Raw genomic sequence first — 6,000 nt, forward strand, 5'->3', positions numbered from 1 at the left:
CCACCTAAAGCACTACATTCAGCTCTGGGGCTCCCAATCTAAGAAGGGCATGATCCTGATGGAGTAAATCCTGAGGAATGTAACAAGGATGATCAGAGGGCTGAAGCACCTCTCCTATGAAGAAATGCTGAGGGAGCTGGGAATGAACAGCCTGGAGAAGAGAAGGCTCTGAAGAGGCTTTCCAGTACTTAAAAGGGTCTGCAGAAAAGATGAGGAGGGACTCTTTATCAGGGAGTGCAGTGATAGGACAAGGGAGAGTGGTTCTAAACTAAAAGAGGGTAGATTTAGATTAGATATTAGGAAGAAATTCTTTACTGTTAGGTTGGTGAGGCACTGGAACAGGATGCCCAGATAAGCTGTGGGTCCCCCATCCCTGGAACTGTTTAAGGCCAGGTTGGATGAGTTTTGAGCAACCTGGTTTAGTGGGAAGTGTCCTTGCCCATGGCAGGGGGCTTGGTACTAGGTGATTTTTTAAGGTTCCTTCCAACAGTAGCTGTTCTGTGATAAAAAGACAGTACACGGAAAAGCATGTCTATGACAACATTCTGCACTGTGAATGAGAAAAAAATTAAATGTGTCCGAGTGTATTTTTTTGCCACTGACATTTATTTATTTATTTATTTTTTCCCATCTCTAAATTCTTCAGTAATATCTAAGGTCAGTAAATGCAATTGTCACTAACTGAGAAAACTATAGAAGTAACAACTACTGTATTCAGGGCCTGTTTCACACATAATGCTTTAACTGTGACAACAAATAATTCAGGTAATCAGGAAAGGAAGTCTGTCTCACCTTGTAATAATGTGAGATCTTTGTGTTAGTTCCAATACAAAATACAAATTTCACAATTCAGAAGATTTTTCAGAAATTAACAGTGATTGGTAGAGATGGACACCTGGAGATAATTTCCACCACTCCCTCATCATTCTCCAACAGTTATCACTTGATCTGTCTGTGCTACCTAAGCGTAGGGGTTTCTATTAAGCAAATTCTAGTGAGACTACCTAGAATTTTTAAAGAATATTTAAAAAAGGTGCTCAAAAATGATTTTGTGTGTGTCCTCATTCTTGTAGCTTAAACAAGACAGATTTGGTTTGTTCCTTCTGCCAGTTATGCCAGTAAAATAATATTGGCCTGGACATAAAAGCAAGGAAACAGATTTGGGGTATGGGAAGCTGTATAATGCCCTATCATTTGAGTTTTATTATTTTGTAACAGAGAAGTTTTCTTTAAAAAAAAAAAAAAAAAAGGAAGGAAAATGATTTTTTTTTTTTTTTTTTTTTTTACATTTGAAAATATCTTTACTCTGAGGAAGCTGGATATTTAAATATTCATTAGAACTCTTATCTACAACTCTATGTTCTTTTTCAGCCTTGTCACTGGTCACAAAAGGTCAAAAAAGTGTGCCTAAAAATTCAGCTACACATTGTCTACATCTGACATGAGTTGCTATAGCAAAGGATAATTTTTTTTGTTTGTGTGAATGCTATTGAATGACTCTTTGATATTGGCAAGAAAGAATACCTTTTCCCAGTGTCCTATAAATAGCTAGAGATTTAGCTAATTCATCAACAAAATCAGAATATTAGGAGTTCAGTGTTCCTTTTTAGGCTTACCCATAGGTGTTATTCAAAACATTAAGATAATTCCATGGAGGCAGAGATGACATGGAAGGCAAGTTCCTGTTTTCTTTTGGCTTTAATTATCTCTGTTAACAAAACAACAAATTTGTTGTTAAAAGGTGAGGCTTTTGACACTGCTGAGGGTCAGCTTAGTAAGTAATGATACAGCTTTCATCTCCAAGAACAGATGTTGTCAAGATAAAAGAACAGTTATAACTCGCTTCTCTACATACAAATGAAATATAAATATATAGATAGACAACATAGAATAACTATGCATAAATTATTATAATGATCATTATTTGTTATTATATAATGTATGTATAATATATATTTATACACAATTAAATATAAATTATACATAAACATAATGCTATATATCCATCCAAAGTTATAAAATATTAACGAACAAAAATTATGTGTTCATACTCCACTCTTACAGATAATACCCAAGGAAGGTGGCTGTAATCTATCTCCCTGGGGTCTGTCAGTACCATGATATAAATAGTTGCTTAACAGAGCTTTGGAACCATAGCTGATGTAAACAGGTTTACTGCACTCTGAAGCAGATGGCTATATTTGCAAGAGCAACTCCTCTGCCCATCAGCACGGCCAATAAGCAGCCATGCTAGTAGCCTGCTGAGATCTTCAAAACATGTTATGTGTCACATAACTGCAAGCCAGAAAGTGTTCTTGGCTCATGGTCACTAGCTTTCATAGAATCATAGAATGGTTTAGGTTGGAAGGGACCTTAAAAATCATCTAGCTCCAACCCCCATGCAATGGGCAGGGACACCTACCACTGGACCATGTTGCCCAGGGCTTCATCCAACCTGGCTTTGTACATATCCAGGAATGGAACATCAACAACTTCTCTGGGCAAGTTGTTCTAGTGTCTCACCACCCTCTGAGCGAAGAATTTCCTCCAAACCTCTAATCTAAATCTCCCCTCTTTTAGTTAAAAACCACTCCCCGTTGTCCTGTCATTATCTGCCAAACCAAAACCATCTTTTTTATAAGCCTCCTTTAAGTATTTCAAAGCTGCAATAAGGTCACCCTTGAGCCTTTTCTTCTTCAGGCTGAACAGCCCCACCTTTCCCACCTTTCTCAGCCTTTCTTCAAAGGAGAAGTGCTCTAGCCCTCTGGTCATCTTTGTAGCCCTCCTCTGGACCTGTTCTAACAGATCAACATTATTCTTGTGCTGGAGAACCCAGACCTGGATGCAGTACTCTAAGTGGGTCCAAGGACATAACAGAGGGGCACAATCACCTCCCTTAACCTGCTGGTCACTCCTCCGTTGATGCAGCTCAGAATGCATTTGGCCTTCTGAGCTGCAAGCATGCACTGCTTGCTCATGTCAAGCTTTTGGTCCAGCAGGACTCCCAGGTCCTTCTCTGCAGGATTGTTCTCAATGAGTCCTCCCAGTCTGTCCTCATGTCTGGTATTGCCCCGACCCAGGTGCAGCACCTTACAGTTGGACTTGTTGAACCTCATTAGGTTCATGTGGGCCCAATTCTCAAGCTTTTCCAGACCTCTTTGGATGGCATCCCTTTTTTCTAGTTTATCAACTGCACCACTCAGCTTGGTGTCATCTGCAAACTTTCTGAGGGTTCACTCCACCCTATTGTCTATGCCATATTTTTACATTTTAAAAATTCCACACCAAAAGTCCTTACCACTTTCCTCAGTAAAACAACATCAAACCAAAACAAACAATCAAACAAAACCAACCAACCAACCAAACAAAAAAACAAAAAACATTCTAAAGGATCATCGAGATCAGGAGACAGTTTCATATATTTGGCCTGTATTAGATATTTCTGCATTTTTTTTAATACATATTTTCTCTCTTTATTCTCTAAATAGTGATTTCCTTCATTGGTATTTATAGCAATCAGAGATTTTTAGGTCATTCTTGAATTAGGTAGACAGGAAATTGAGGTGGATTTACAGTGTGCTCAACTCTATATTAACCATCCAAGCCCATAATAATAGGAACCGACTTCTGCTAACTCCACTTCTGCCCTTTTTATGTTCCAGCTGCACTTGGAAAACTTTAGTAGCACATAGCCATTTATATAACTCACTGTGTACAACTATATAATTGTTATTATTCCTAGCAGATAATCTTGCAAGGAATAAAACTCCCGGTAATTTTTTGTGCTATGAAAATATACATGCAATATACTATGCATGTATAATAACCTAAGTGGAGGACCTGTATTTAGTACACAACACTACATCCTGCACTAAACCACAATCTCTGTACTGCGATAATTGAACTTGAGGCTTAGCAAGACAGCTGTACACATATGGAAGATTTATAAAGACTTTAGAATGTTAAAATAATCATTTAAAAGCTGTAATATGAGATGGACTTGGCTAGACTGGAACCTTTTAATTTTGCTGATACTTTATTCTCATGTTAAAAAAGAGTAGTTTGATTTTTTTTTTTTTTTCTGTTCTTTTCTGTGTAACTGAAATGAGATCTATTACAGGAGAAGACAAGGAAAGACGCTGAATCTTTTCACACACATTTTACTGGTCATTGGGCTGGGGAAAAACCAAAACCAAAACCCAAACCCAAAACAAACCAACTCACAATAACCATATGATATGCCTGTTTTCAGTTTGTGTGACTCCTTACCTTCTGTTACTTTTTTTTTTTTTTTTCTCCCTTACCTTCTGGCAGAATAATATTTGCACTCACTGGTTCCTTGCACTTGAAATATCTTTAGAGCAGGGCAATCTCTGGGTTTCTGTTACTTTCAACCTTCTGGTATTACATGGACAGTCTGTCACTGAAACTTGCTTTCATCTTCGAAAATCACTAAAATAAACTGCCCATCTGCTGTGGAGACAGACTCTTTATTTGATACAGCCTGCCTTTATTATTTTATAAAGTTTTGATTTGCCCATCTCCAGTTCTTTGACTGTCTGTGGGAAGTGTAAGGGTCACATTCAGCAATATTGCAACGGCACAATAACATTAGGAACAGTTAACACCAACAAGTTTTATAGTGACCTACAGGAAAGAGCATTCACCTCTGAGAAGAACAATGGAGGAATAAGGACCCCTGATGAAATGACTCTAAATGGCCCATGTGAATCATCCATGTAAATCTCAGGAGTGGTAAGAACTTTTGTTCTGTCAAACTAAGAAATTCTGATTATTTCCAAAGTAGGGATATTCTTTGGGAAGATATGCTAACAAAACCTTGCTGAAAGCGTGTAATAGCAGTAAGAAATATGTTCGTTTGCTTGTTTTATAATTATTTCCTAGTCATACTATGATCCCACATTGTTTGTAACTTTCTTAGTAATTTTCTAGCTAAATCTTATAATATGAATGCCTATGAAAATAACATTTTGGGACTATAGTAGTAATTTATTTGATTAAGAAAATACATTTCATGAAACTTAAATTGAGATCTACATTATATTTGTTTCAAAAGGAAATGGATTTCCCTTATGCAATTATGCAAATAAAGAAAAAAACAAGGTAGATCAACATTGTCATATGACTTCAGAGACCAATAGCAGAAAAATTACCTGAAAACTCCTGTGAATAGATTAGTGATATATCTTTGGTTGAGGTCCGTTTAAACAGATGGTTTGTAAGATAGTTTCTAATAACATACATAACATTCACAAAAAGCCTAATGAAATAAATAATTACATTGAAACAAAAGCAGACTCACTGGAAAATATATCCACTAAAATTACTCAAGAAGGTTTGTCATTAAGTAACGATACAATCTGTTGAAAGACAAAATGATAAAATGATCATAAACATTTTTTTTTTTTTTTTTTCCATTTGGAATGCAAGGAAACAGTCAGGACTGATACATTAGTTTGCTCTTCTAGTGAGATACGGGAATCTCTGGCTTACATTCTACTCAATATAACTGAGCTATTATTTTTTTCTAATTGTGATTCATTATGAATGAAGAAATGAGTAGAATACCAACTGAGACTTTCTGACTTAAAGACAGTAATTACATGTTCTGAACCAGTCTGAAACTTCTTCAGGGTGACACATAGAACCAGGAGCAGGATGCACAATGACAGGGACTCCCCTCATTTTTCTTGGGTTTTGCTCAAAAAAAATACGAAAACCTTTCTGCATTTTTAGATATAGCTTAATATATTTTAGTACAATCATCAGCCCAACAGATAAGAAACTCAGATTTTGGCCACATCTTTTCACAGAAATACAGGGGGAAATGGACCGAGAGAGTGCAATCATTTCCACCATCTTGTAAATGATCTTGCCTTCCAGTAATTTCTTCTACATATTGATGTCTTTTAGCACTTAGCAAATTCTCATGAGAACTAGTGTTTTCTGTGTCTGTCATCTGGAGCTATGCTATTTCCT

Source organism: Oxyura jamaicensis, chromosome 1 (genome assembly GCF_011077185.1).
Source record: "Oxyura jamaicensis isolate SHBP4307 breed ruddy duck chromosome 1, BPBGC_Ojam_1.0, whole genome shotgun sequence".
Classification (NCBI taxonomy): Eukaryota; Metazoa; Chordata; class Aves; order Anseriformes; family Anatidae; genus Oxyura; species Oxyura jamaicensis.